The sequence below is a fragment of the Triturus cristatus genome, chromosome 3_2, assembly GCF_964204655.1.
Source record: "Triturus cristatus chromosome 3_2, aTriCri1.1, whole genome shotgun sequence".
In the NCBI taxonomy this organism is placed as follows: Eukaryota; Metazoa; Chordata; class Amphibia; order Caudata; family Salamandridae; genus Triturus; species Triturus cristatus.
The window spans coordinates 472,341,886-472,356,859 of record NC_140584.1 but is presented as its reverse complement, the minus strand read 5'-3'; the positions used below and the strand labels follow the sequence as shown (position 1 = coordinate 472,356,859).

At 46.5% G+C, this 14,974-nt stretch overlaps 1 protein-coding gene and 1 long non-coding RNA gene across 3 annotated transcripts in view; both read left to right on the top strand.

The window, feature by feature from the left end:
- PDE3B (phosphodiesterase 3B) overlaps positions 1 to 14,974 on the top strand; it is a 1,362,481-nt gene that overhangs the window by 844,160 nt on the left and 503,347 nt on the right. The gene's annotated exons all lie outside the window — the stretch shown is intronic.
- On the top strand, positions 3,940 to 4,624 carry LOC146857557 (uncharacterized). The gene is made up of 2 exons (XR_014979919.1): positions 3,940 to 4,009; positions 4,413 to 4,624. It is a non-coding gene; the product is annotated as an uncharacterized LOC146857557 (long non-coding RNA).

Sequence of the window (14,974 nt, the reverse complement as noted above, 5' to 3'; positions counted from 1 at the left end):
TACCCTCGTCATGCCGCAGCCTACAAGCACTCTTAGTCTGACTCTGCAAGACCACATCACTGCTGTTGGTGGGAGAATTCATCAACTCCCCCACTAGAGGTCCATAGCATTGGTCAAGTGGGTCTTGCAGATCATTCAGGAGGGCTATTCTCTTCCTTTCCTTTCTTTTCCTCCTCCCATTCTGCCAAATCAGGAATGGCTGACTGAGGATCATTTAAAATTGCTTCAGGAGGAAGTTGCAGTTCTCTTGGCCAAGGGAGCCTTAGAAAGGGTCCCGGGTTCCGAAGTAGACAACAGCTGTTATTTCCGCTGCTTTCTGATTCCGAAGAAGAACAAAGGGTTGCGGCCCGATTTAGATCTTCGGACTGTGAACTTGTTCCTCAGAAGGAGAAATTCAAGATGCTCACTCTAGCTCAAGTCTTGTCTGCCCTAGACCAACAAGACTGGATGGCACCGTTGGACCTGCAGGATCCCTATCTACATGCGTTACCTACGGTTCAAGGTAGCCCGCGAGCACTTTCAGTTTACCATGCTCCCCCTTGACATTACCAGTGCCCCTCTGGTTTTCACCAAGGTGATGGCGGTGGTCGCAGCACAACTGTTAGGGGTTTCAGTCTTCTCCTACCTCGACAACTGGTTGTTTAAGGCGTCCTAGCCCCAGGCTGTCGTCTCACACCTTCAGACTGAGGCAAACTTTCTGCATTCACTGGGGTTCTCTATAAATGTGCCGAAGTCAGACCTGGCTCCTTCTCAGATGCTCCCTTTCATTAGAGCTGTTCTGGACACAGTACAGTTTCAGGTCTATGCTCCTAAACAGCGAGTCCAGGATATTCAGGTTATGATTCTGATGTTTTGGCCTCTATCCTGGATTTCAGTGAGACGGAAGGCTGTTGGACCTCATGGCCTCCTGCACCCTGTTAGTAAAGCATGCCAGGTGGCGTATGCGGGCTCTGCAGTGCGATTTGAAGTTCCAGTGGGCACATCATCAGGGAAATTTCACCAATATGGTTCAGATCTCAGAAGGACTTGCGAAAGATCTGCAGTGGTGGTTGACAAACCCCAATTGGGTCAACGGCAGACTCCTTTCTCTTCCCTAACCAGATCTCACTATTGTGACAGATTCGGCACTGCTGGGATGGGGCAGCCATCTGGGAGAGGTAGAGATCACGTGACACTGGTCTCCAGCAGATGCTCATACCACTTCTGCCCAGGGTTCTAAAGAAGATCAGGAGCGACCAGGCCCAAGTCCTTCTTGTGGCTCTGAACTGGGCGAGGCGAGTCTGGTATCCAGAGCTTCTGAAGAGGAGCACTAGTTACTCTCCCCTGAGGCGGAAGCCGGGGGTTCTACTCTATTCCTTTGCGATATTACTGGGCTAATTTTTAACAATTGTAAATATCTTAATTGTGGCGTTTTAATCCGTAAACTACCGCGCTTAGTGAGGGCAAGATTTGTCAAGCACCGAGGCGCGCTCCTCTCACCTTTCCTCCCGCCGTGGCCGATCAGGGGCTGACGACGCGGGGTAAAGGCGCCATCTTGGAGGGAGAAAGGGTTGGCGGTCCAGTGGCAGGACGCCTCCCACCCTCCTCGGCACAGTATAAAAAAATGGGGTCTTCCCAAAGGCAAGCCCGTCTGCGCCCGTCCGTGCCAGACACGGGCCTAGGGCCACCAACCCTGGCTCTACCGAATCAGCCCGCCCTCCACCCTACACTCGCTCCTCACTAACCGATCTACGTCCACAAGCCATGGAAGGATGTATTAGATACAGTCCGGAATCCATATTTTCCAAGACAATCCTGAAATGTGAGCACTGTCAGGCGGCCATCCCGCTTTTAAATAAATTGGTGGAAAACGGCTATCAAAATCAGTTAACACAAAGTTTTATAACTGCCCTGATCAACGTCCGCTCGTTGGCTAAACACAGGCAAGAAATTGCTGATTTGCTTCTGGACAGGAACATCGATATAATGTTCCTGACAGAGACCTGGATGGATAAAACATCGGACCCAGATCTTGTTATAGCCGTCCCAAAGGGATTCAAAGTATATAGGCTGGACAGAACTAACAAAAGAGGAGGTGGGATAGCAATCATTGCACGAGACACACTCAAAATTCACATCAAGGCAATACCTACTACTACATGTGAGGCGCTTCACTTTAATATCTGTTTATCGCCCTCTTATAACTTCAGAGGCATACTATTATATAGACGACCAGAAACCCGGTTGGGATTTCTCACAGAAATTGCCACCATCTTAGAAACATCTGCTATCGAGAAATCCATAACACTGCTAGGAGATTTTAATTTCCATCTGGACTGTAATGGAGACAAAGACACTATATCCCTACAGTCGGCAATGGAGGTCTTTGGCCTGTCACAATTGGTGACAGGACCTACCCACAATGCTGGGCATACATTAGATGGAATATATACCAATTTAGATAATCTAATCACTGACGTCCTCCCAATGACTTGGACTGACCATCACCTGGTACTAAGTACTATAGAAATTAGTGATACCTCCACTGTTAAAATACCCACTCCCAGACAGGATCCTTTTAAGGTATGGAAAGACATCAATATTCCGAACCTTAAGGTAGCATTAGATAATTCTAAGCCCACCCTGTCTACTGATCCAGAAATAGCCACAAACCAATATCAAGTTTGGCTGGACCAGGCTACTAATAAATTAGTGTTTGAAAAGTAACAACCTAGGCAATTCTTATAGATAACAGCTGTAAGTATATATATGTGGGACACATAGAGATACATTGTTTCAACCATCACTAACAGAGCCCGGTCGACATTGGAAGCGCTTCTAACACGAAGGTAAGCTTGTCCAGCACTCAGCACAACTTCTAGACATCGATGAAGTAAAGATTACGCGGCTGGGCCACCACGAGCCAGCCTGACACCGTTAGCGTTTCTGATATTAAGACAAGCCTTTCCTAATCTTTACATAGTTGTTAAATATCTAATTTGTGTATATATAACGTGACCGTCCCCTTTTGTAAGATACTAACACTGCACCTTATGATAATATTATAAATAGCGCGGTCTACTTTGCAAGCGTCCCTAATATCCAAGTAAGCCTGTTTAGATCTTAGTTCGGCTTATAGACATCCTTTAAATAAATATAACGTGACCATGCCCTGTTGATAATTACAAACGCTGCACCTTATAACAACTTTATAACGATATCTACCCTACACACATGAATCATATTAAAACATCAGATTCATGTATTATTAATAGAGCAGCGTGCTCCACTACGCTATAGTCGACTAGCGGTATCTTTTGCTTTAACAATACAGTAGCTGCTCTGATTTTTACATCTTTCTCTGACATCATAACCTGACTTCATCTCTGTTACCCCCAATTCTCAGGTTACATCATACCTACTACGCTTCTACTGTCAATGTTTTAAGCACCCATCATTTTATCAAGACTCGGCATTCACAAGAATTCACTATTAAACCAGGTAATGCGGTAACTACACTAGCTAAAAACCTAGTCTCATTATTTCGTTTAGATTCATGTAGCAGTTACTTATATATCCCTTTGTCCCTATTTTCCTAGGTTTTACTACTCACATGAGCTCTTCGTAATGAAGTATAAAAGAATTATCATTTATTCGTAAATTACCACCAAACAAGGTAACGCAATAACAGCACTAACTAAAAGCCCAGCTGCATTATTTCATTCGGTTTTATACAGCAGCTACTTATATATTCTTTAATCCTTATCGTCCCAGGTTTTGCTATTTACATGGGCCTATCGAAACGAAAAGTATAAAAGAATAGTCATTCATTCTCAAATCAACTGACTGTAATTGAATGAATAAACATCCATCAAGGTACCAATCATCATTGTCCAATTAGAATTAATAAGATGGCTACTGTTATATGCGGAAAAATATAACCATGTGTTCTACATTACTAGGTGTCCATTTATCAGAAAATCACCTACTTAATTTCCTGGAACCCCAACATTTGCATCTTGGAGTACAGGTAGACATATGATGAAACACATACTAGTTTAGAAAGATTTAGAACACATCTATCCGTTCTGTGCTTTCTCTCTATTCTTTTCTCTTGTAAAACTTCTAACAACCAGAAAAATGATGATAAGTTAGAAAAAAATATACTCTTCCAAATGTTTTATTGTTTCTCTATGATGGTGACGTTATAGACATTGTTCTCTTCTTTATTTTATTAAACTTATTATTTGCTCTAATAAAGAAGTCACTATTATATCTTTATGATTGAAGGCATACCCCATGTATATTGAATCAAATATCCTAGTCAGACTCAAGATATGTTAAACTTAATAATAACGAAAATTGCATCATATATGTATGTAAATAAGCAGTGACGAAATATTATTTAGAATCTTTTTGTTTTTACATTACAGGAATTGTGGCTTTTTCCTGACGAAGGCGTTAACTACGCCGAAACGCGCGTCGAATAGTATACAGTTGTGCCACCGCATTTGTTTACTTTTCATCCCTATGTAGCCTACAACCTATTTTATTGTTTGTCATGATTTTTTACTATGTATATAATAAATTTGTTTTTATCTTTGAATGTACTAAACAATTATAATTAAAAAAGAATTACAATTTTCATTTTTCGTTTCACTGCTTAAATTGTTCTGACTATTGGATAGAAAATACTTTCAGCTGTTATCTATAAGAATTTCCTAGGTTGTTACTTTTCAAACATATATTACCCTGTCCTAGGAATTATCAGGGGGTCCTTACTATTTGCGTTAAATACTAATAAATTAGTACCAGTCAAACGAATGTCCAGTAACAGAAGCTCCCCTTCAGCACCCTGGTACACAAAAGAACTTAGAAAACACACACAGCTATGTAGAAACAAAGAAAGACACTGGAGGAAAAGTTATGACGATGAAAGCAAACATATGTATAAAAAGCTCCAAACTCAGTATAAACTCCTGATCATAGAGGCCAAAAAAAAGTACTACAGCGAGCAAATTGAAAGTGCTAAAACCTCTAATAAAAAGCTCTATAACATAACTAAACAGCTTGTAGGAGGTGTTCCTGACTTGAACCGCCCTTGTTCACAAAGTGTCTGTGACTCACTAGCATCCTTCTTTTTCACTAAAGTGAATGATATCTTCTCAGTATTCAACTCTACTGATACTCAAAACACAGATAACATACTAACACCACATACTGAAAACACCCTTCCACAGTTTGCGGAAATCACAGAAAAACAAATTCAGGACATCATCAAATCCATTAAGTCCGGCTCAGCTCTAGATCCTTGTCCCGTGAAAACTCTCCTCCCATTAATGGACACAGTGGTGCCAGTTATAACTCAAATCTGTAATCTGTTGTTCCGCACAGGTATCTTCCCTTCCCCTTTAAAAAAGACCTTGCTAAAGCCACTTTTGAAAAAAGCTGGCCTGAATAAAACAGAGTTAAAAAATTACAGGCCTATAGCCAACCTCCCGTTTCTAGTCAAAATAGTAGAAAAGGCCATGAATACTCAACTTGCGGAATTTATCGAGCAATACCATCTGCTCGATGAAACCCAATTTGGATTCCGCAAGTTTCATGGAACAGAAACGGCACTGATCAAAGTAGCGGATGATATTCGTCTAATACGAGATCAAGGAGGCTCAGCATAGCTAGTGCTTTTAGATTTATCGGCCGCCTTCGACACGGTCGACCATAAGATCTTGGTCGATCGTGTTGAAGGCATGGGCGTGCGAGGTCTAGCGAAGAAACTACTAACATCATTCTTGACGGATAGATCACAGGCAGTCATCCTGGGACAATTCGCGTCAGCAGAGTTGTCCTTGCCATGTGTGGTACCTCAAGGTTCATCCCTTAGTCCGACACTATTTAACATCTATGTGTCGGACCTTGCTAAGACGATCAAAGCACATGGGATGAACCTTACCTCATATGCGGATGACACCCAGTTGATCCTGTCCATCAGGGACGATGGGGAAACAGTAGCGGAGAGTTTTAGAACAGGTATGCAGGCCATCGGACAGTGGATGTCAGCAAACTGTTTGAAACTGAACTCCGACAAAACCGAGGTGGTAACCTTTGGTCATCTTAACCCTAATTGGTCCTCGGTATGGTGGCCGGTATCTTTTGGAGCCTTGCCTAAACCGACCACGAAGGTGAGAAATTTAGGCGTCATTTTTGACGATAAATTGAATTTTATGGCTCATGCAAACCAGACGGCCTCCACAGCGTTCTATAAATTACGCATGGTAAAAAAGATCCTTCCATTTCTTCCCAAGAGTGTAGGCAAGACTTTAGTAAGTGCCCTAGTCCTGTCTGCATTGGACTACTGCAATGGCCTGTTTATCAATGCTCAAACCAGGGTCATTAAGAAAATGCAGACAGTACAGAACGCAGCGGCCAGACTCCTCTTGGGCATCCCTAAGTTTGAACCCATAACTGATACCTTGAGAAGCCTCCATTGGCTCCCTATCAGGAATAGAATCAAATCTAAAACGTTATGTATAGTTTACAAATCGCTACACTCGCAAGCCCCTCAATTCCTGAAAGATCAGCTTATTCCGTATTGTCCTCCTCGACCACTTCGTTCAGCCAAACTGAACGATATAGTGATACCTCGGACCAGATTAGTCAACTGGGGAGACAGACGTTTCCTGGTGGCCGCCCCGAAACTTTGGAACACACTGCCACAATCCATTAGATCTAGCCCAAATCTCTTGTTGTTTAGAAAAATGCTGAAAACATGGTTGTTTAACCTCTAAGAGCTAGAAGCCAAGCAAAGGAGAGTTCACATAGTACAGCGCCGAGACTCCTGCGGGCATTTGTTCGCGCTTTATGAAATGTTAATAAATAAATAAATCGATCCTCTGATCAGGCTGCCGCTTCGGGAGGATCTTCTGTTGCAACAGGGGAGGTTTCTCTACCCGAACCCGTCAACTCTATGCTTCCATGCGTGGAGATTGAGCAGCGGCAGTTTATGGTTTTTGACCTTTGTCCCAAAGTACGTAACGTTATGTTCGAGGCATATGAGCTGCAGATTACACACTCTTGCATAGATCGCCATCTGGTGTTGGGCCCGGATGTTTGCAGTTTGTTTTTCCTCTTGGAAAGTCTTTGGAAGTCACAAGGTCGGTGACTCCTCCCTTGGTTCGTATTGTGCATGGGCTTCGGCTCCATCCTCAGATAGTTTTTTTTTCCGCCATCGGGCTCGGATGCAATACTTCGCGCTCCGGCTCCGAACATTCCAGTTCGACGATCGAAGCAAATCCTCGCTCTCCGCGGTATTGTTTAGATACTAATCTCCTCAATCACCTTCTTCGACGCACTTTCGATTCCAGTCATCGACGGCGGCCTTCGGGCCTCTCCAGGCTCCGGTCCCGGCTGATGGAAAGAACTCCATTCAAGAAGTGCCCTCGATGTGGGTCCAAATTCCCCCACACTGATCTTCATGAGGTGTGCAACCTCTGCCTCTCCCCTGAACACGAGGCTCGAGACTGTCCCGCCTGCAAGTCTTTTAGGTCTAAAAAGACTATTTCGAGATCGAAGGGCCAGAAAAAAAATGGCGCACTCCTCGACCTCCGTTCCAGTCGACATCTTCGGGGACGACTTCGAAGCTCCGGGACACCAGCACACCGAAGAGGACCTCTTCAGTGCTTCCGAAGCCGACGACTCTGATGTGGAGGACATCACCCTGGCGCAGAGGGTCGTGAGTAAAATACCCCCTCCCACACCCGCACCGACACCCAAAAAGGCTTCGGTCACGCCTTCACCTTCGGGCCTAGGCAAGACCAAAGACACTACTTCGAACACCCCACCTTCGGTCCCGGTGGCGAAGCCAAGCAAGCCTTCCGGCGACTCGGGCTCGAGCCAGCCTGCCAGCAGTGCCGAAAAACACCCTTCGGCACCGAAGAAAAGATCGGCCTCTACCTCGACACCGAGCTCCACACCAAAGCCCTCGGTGTCGAAACCTAGCCTCTCGGTGCCGACCAAATATCATAAGGCCCTCGGCACCGACACTCATGCGCCGAGGCCTGTATCTGCACCGAACAAAAAATCGGAGGTTCCTAAAAAGCACGGCACAGATAAGCCAAAGAAGCCGTCGGCGCCGACCGAACAACCAGTGTCGCAAGAACTTTTTACACCGGATCCTTTACACAAGACACTTACCAAGGATCAAAAAACTGGACATTTGGAACTTTCTTCTAAAAAGAGACTTTTGGACAGACCAGCTCCACCTCCAAAGAGGAAGGACTGGTCTCAGAGTGCCTTCCCCGCCTCCTCCACCTCCTCCACCCTCTACACCTCTGCCCCCTCCACCTTCTCCATCCCTGCCTCATCGCTCTCCGACCCCGTCTCCAGACCATGATGATCAGGGGGACCCATACTACGACCCAGTAGATGTGCCACAAGACCCCACCCCTACAGGATCCCCAGACCCCTGGGATGATTATTATAATCTAGACATTCTAGATGTCCCACAAGATGACCTATATCCATCCAGGCCATCACCACCAGAAGACTCACTAGGTTTTCACCACCTACTTCAGAGGGCGGCACATTATCACGGGGTAGAGCTACACACTGACCCAGTAGAGGAAGATTTCCTCCTAGATACCTTTGATACAGCGCATAGGTCTACTGCTATACTACCTATGCTCAAAGGGGTAATAAAACATGCGCCAGAGGTTTTTAAAGACCCAGTCAGGGCTAGGGTCCTAAACCCACGTATAGAAAAAAAGTACAAAGCTGCCCCTACAGACCCTGCCTACATCAAAGGGCCAGCGCCACTGTATTCCCTAGTGGTATCCACCGCAAGAAAGAGATCAAATTCCCAAGCGTCAGGCGAAGCACCACCACCTGACAAGGAATCAAAGCTCCTGGACGCATCAGGAAAACGCACTGCGTCACCGGCAGCTAACATATGGCGTATCGCCAACACTCACGCGATATTGGCCAGATACGACAGGGCGCATTATGATGAGCTAGAAACCATCATGCACCATCTCCCAGAAAAATATAAAAACAGGGCCAATGAACTAATCCAAGAGGGTAAGACCATAACCAACACCTCTATACGCTGTGCCTTAGACGCAGCAGACACAGCTTCCAGGGCCATTAACACCAGTGTCCTACTCCGTCGGCACGCTTGGCTGAGAGTGTCCGGCTTTAAACCGGAGGTACAAGCCTCTATATTAAACCACCCGTTGGATCAGGAACATTTATTCGGCCCAAAGATAGACGAGGCCCTCGAGAAGGTGAAAAAAGATACAGATACGGCGAAATCTATGGGAGCCCTACAGTCACACCCTCCTAGACGCTCCTTTCGCCGCTCTGTCTTTCGTGGCACGGGCAGAGGCTACTCCTCAGATACCGCGTTCACGTCTTAAAAATCCCCTCCTCAGTCCACCTTCACAAAAGGTTATCATAGGGGCGGCTATAGAGGAAATAACAATTAAGGCAGAGGCAGAACAAGTACTGCCCGCTCTGCCACACCGCCTACCCAATGACTTTCCCCTGCTCCCCCCCAGACCATCCCACTCCGGTCGGGGGCAGACTACAAAATTTCCCTCACGTCTGGGAATCCATCACATCAGACAAGTGGGTGACCCAAATTATTCGTTCAGGGTACTGCCTGGAACTCACATCTACCCCTCCCAACATTCCACCCAGGCAACGCCCAATGTCACAAGAACATTCCACGTTACTAAAGCAGGAGGTGATCTCCCTCCTACAAAAATACGCAATAGAACAGCTCCCCACGATCAGCAAAATGTAGGAGTCTACTCCCTATATTCCCTGATACCGAAAAGAGACGACACTCTACGACCTATCTTAGATCTACGGCCTCTAAACACGTACATACATTCAGACCATTTTCACATGGTAACACTTCAGCAGGTACTTCCGCTCCTCTCCCAGAACGACTTTCTCACCACACTGGACTTGAAAGACGTGTACTTTCACATTCCGGTACATCATGCCCACAGAAAGTACCTCAGATTCGTTGTGGACGGGCAACACTACCAGTTCAAGGTGCTCCCATTCGGGGTCACAACAGCACCAAGGGTATTTACCAAGTGCCTAGCGGTAGTGGCGGCACACCTCAGAAGACAGCACATTCATGTCTTCCTATATTTGGACGACTGGCTAATAAAAGCAGCGTCCTACAACCAATGTGTACACCACACCGCCACTACAATCCAGCTACTGCATCAACTAGGCTTCACGGTGAACCACCAAAAGTCCCAGTTAACACCATCCCACATGAAGCAATACCTCGGTGCCACCATAGACACCTCAAAAGCCATTGCCTACCCCAATCCGGCAAGGATCGCAAGCATTCAAGCTTTGCGTCAAAAATTCATACTTCAACACTCCCTCCCAGCAAGAGTGTTTATGCAACTGATAGGGATGATGGCCTCTTGCATTTTTATAGTACCTCATGCAAGACTCCAGATGCGTCCACTCCAAGAGTGCTCAGCGCGCCAATGGAACCAGGCCCAGGGGCAACTGACAGATCTGGTGTTGGTAGACGGTCGCACCCATCGCTCTCTGCAGTGGTGGAACACCACAAATCTTTCCAGAGGTCGACCGTTCCTGGACCCGGTTCCACAAATAATCCTAACAGACGCGTAGCTCTCCGGCTGGGGAGCTCCTCTACTACACCTCACAGTGCAGGGCACATGGACGCCGCAACAAAAGTTACTCCACATCAATCATCTGGAGTTACTGGCAATCCTTCTAGCCCTAAAATCCTTTCACACACAGATTTTAGGCAAGGCAGTCTTTATCCCCACAGACAATATGACCGCAATGTACTCTCCGCAGCTCTCAGCTAGCACAGAGCATATGAAGATTGGCAATTCCACACAAAATCTTTCTCCTAGCCCAACATGTCCCAGGAGTCCAGAACACCATGGCAGATCTGCTCAGCAGACCGACGCAGCAGATCCACGAGTGGGAACTTCACCCGCAAGTTCTTCACCCGTTCTTTCAGATGTGGGGGCATCCACAAATGGACCTATTCGCCATCCACGAAAACAAAAAATGCCCAAGCTTCGCCGCCAGATACCCACACCCATTGTCCAAAGGCAATGCGATATGGATGAACTGGTCAGGCAAATTTGCATACGCTTTTCCACCTCTCCCACTAATTCCATTAGTGGTGCGAAAGCTACAACAGCACTCCCTCACACTCATTCTAGTAGTTCCAACATGGGCCAGACAACCATGGTACACCACGCTGCTCGAACTCTCAGTAGTGCCACACCAAAAATTACACCTCTCACCATGCCTCCTAACCCATAACCATGGAGAGATCAGACACCCGGACCCAGCTCAACTCAACCTTGCGATCTGGCTCCTGAAATCATAGAGTTCGGATACCTTAACCTTCCTCCCCCGACTGTATGAATGTTTTCGGAGAAGCTAGACGTCCTACCACTAGAGCCTGCTACGCTGCCAAGTGGAAAAGATTTGTTGTTTACTGCCATAACACAATCAACCCTCTAGACGCATCCATACAGCACATCATATGCTACTTACTACATCTACAAAGATGTAACCTAGCATATACATCCATTCGGCTACACCTTGCAGCAATTGCCGCTTACCTACAAAACAGACAGCACCTATCACTTTTCAGAGTGCCTGCCATTAAATCCTTTATGGAAGGCATAAAACGCATAATTCCCCCCAGAGTGCCACCCTCACCTGTGTGGAACTTAAATATAGTGCTCACAAGGCTAATGGGACCGGCTTTTGAACCCTTGCATAAATGCGAACTGCAATTCCTCACATGGAAAACCGCTTTCCTTGTAGGCATCACCTCCCTTAGAAGGGTCAGTGAAATACAAGCACTTACTATACAAGAACCTTTTCTCCAAATGCACCCGAACAAGGTTGTTCTCCGTACCAACCCAAAATTCCTACCCAAAGTCATCTCACCCTTTCATCTAAACCAATCGGTAGAATTACCGTTTTTTCTCGCAATCTCAAACTGTTGCAGAAAGGGCTCTACACACACTGGATGTTAAAAGGGCCTTACTTTACTACATCCAGAGAACACAAACTTTCAGAAAGACAAAGCAACTGTTTGTCTCTTTCTCTCCACCTCATAAAGGCAACCCCATCTCTAAATCGGGGATAGCTAGGTGGATTGTAAAATGCATACAGATTTGCTACCATAAAGCAAAACGCACGCTATCTGTTTACCCTAAAGCCCACTCTACAAGAAAGATAGGGGCTTATATGGCTTTTCTAGGGAACATCCCATTAGATGATATCTGCAAGGCAGCTACATGGTCAACACCGCATACTTTCACTAAACATTACTGTGTAGTTGTGCAAACCAAGCAACAAGCTAGTGTGGGCCAGGCTGTGCTGAAACACTATTTCAAACCACTGCAACAGATACCGGTGGTCGCCGCTAAGGTTGGGAACTGCTATATAGTCTATGCAAAAGTGTGTAATCTGCAGCTCATATGCCTCGAACGGAATATGCTACTTACCAGTATGCATCTGTTCTTGGCATGTAGAGCTGCAGATCTACACACGCCCACCCGCCTCCCCGGCTACCTGTATCTGTTCCAGTCTATCTTATTTAGTCACCGACCTCGTGACTTCCAAAGACTTTCCAAGAGGAAAAACAAACTGCAAACATCCGGGCCCAACACCAGATGGCGATCTATGCAAAAGTGTGTAGATCTGCAGCTCTACATGCCAAGAACAGATGCATACTGGTAAGTAGCATATTCCTTTGGCGGCCAGGTGGCCCTCCACTAAGACGGTACATGCCTGCCATTGGCAGAAATTTTTATTATACTGTACAGAAAGGTCTATTGATCCTTTCTGCTTCTCTTTCCACTGTCCTTTTATTCATTCTGACCCTTGCCCAGCAGGGCTCTGCTTTGGGAACTCTCAAGAGTTACCCTTCTGCTATGTTTCCTTTTTTGCCTTTGCCAGACCAGCTCTTTCTCTTTAAGTCTCAGATTGTACATGGGATTCTAAAAGGGCTGGTTCACTTGTTTCCACCCACGCCCTTTGTTATGCCACAGTGGGCTTTAATGTAGTCCTCACCCTACCTAATGTGTGCTCCCTTCAAGTCTGTTGACCATCAAAACAGCCTTTTTAGTGACGATTACATCTGCCCGGAGGGTGAGTGAGTTGCAAGTGTTATCTTGCTTGCCTCCCTATCTGATGTCTTTTCCAGACAAAGTGGTGCTTCGCACACAGGCTTCCTTTTTACCAAAGGTCGTGACTCCATTTCATCTGGGTCATTCCATCACATTACCCACCTTCTTTACTCCCCTGCATCCCTCTAAAGAGGAGGAGCGTCTCCACCGACTGGATCCAAAAATAGCATTGCCGCTCTACTTTGACAGCACAAAATAGTTCCGGGTGGACGACCAACTCGGTTTGGTACGTGGGAGCTAAGAAGCGGAGGCAAGGGCAGTGCAGAAAAGGATAATCTCTTGCTGGGTCATACTTTGCATTAAGATCTGCTATGCCTTGTCAAAGCAGCCCTGTGAGAAGTTGGCCTGATGTATGATGTCACTAGTTATAGTGTACACCTTATATCAGTCCAAATACCCTTATGGTGATTGGTTGTAAAGTCAACCTTATAGACCAGCTATCCTAGTGGTAGCATGGACAAGAGCAGTCTTAGGCTAAACTCTGAATGGCATGTGAAGCCAGCTGTGATACCATATATAATCCCTTGAATACCAAATGAAAGGACACCACAACAGATATATATATATAAAATAAAGTGTATTTATTCTAAGCAAACCCTCAGCACTCTTTATGAGTTTAGAGGTAAGTACAACACAGTCTTATTAATGCATACAGTAAGTCACACAGGTAAGTAATACAGTTAGGCCCTAGGGGCCACGCAAACCATATACTAAATAAGTGGTATAAGAACCACTGTCACGGAAATAGAATAGGCCTAGGCCTAGGGAATCGCTGGGGCTACACTACACTAGCGTTAGTTAGGGAGTGGGAGGCCCACGGGATTCGTGTGCAGAGTGGAAACACTCACGCGTAATGCGTAAAAGTCAATAGCAATGTTACAGTTTAGAAATAGATAGATTTAGGACACTTCCGGAGTAGCTAGGAAGTTGAGACTTGAAAACTAGACACTAGGATAGTCACTATCCTGATGAGCACCGGAGTACCCAAGTTACCTAGCCCACAGGCTGCGGGTGCATAGGGGTGAAGATGCGTCGTTTTCGTCGTCGACTCCTATGGATGCCTGAAGAAAGATGCTGACAGGCAGTCAGGGGAGAGTGTCCGGTGGATCCCAAGCCTGGGATCAAGAAGAGAAGAAACCTGCAAGCAGAGGGGACAGAGTCAAGGTCACTAGCCAGTGACCACGTGGAACCAGGAAGGAACCAGGCGATGTCGTGAAGAGTTGCAGGGGAAGGTGAAGCTTGTCGCTGGAGCCAGGAGGACCAGGAAGCGTCGAGGACGACCAGGACCAGGAGGCGAGCTGTCCCACGAAGGCTCTTGCTGTCGGCGGCGTCGAAGTTGGACTAGGACTCACCAAGCCTTGGCAAGCGGAACCCACGAAGAACAAGGGACTTGCTTCTGGTGCAGACCAGGAAGGTCTGGGGTGCTTCTTCTTTGCAGAGAAGCGGGAGCCAGTCTGGAGGAGCCAAACCAGCGCAGAAGATTTTAGGGAGCGTCGTCACAAAGGCCACTAGCCAGCGGGCAAGCAACCGGACAGACGCGGCAAGCAGGAAAATGCTGAAGGGCCCCACGCAGGACTCGTGGAGTGTGGGGGGCTGGTCTTCGGTGCAGATGGTGCTTGGGGTTGGGGCTTCTCAATCCCCGGTGCACAACTTCGAGGGTACCTCAGAAGCTGCGCTGTAAGTTACTAGCCACTTTTCCCAGGTAGCCGGTCCCACGTCGCTCGTCGCCTCCACGGATCTCAGCTCTGCTGCAGATGTGGATGAGGGTCGGAGAA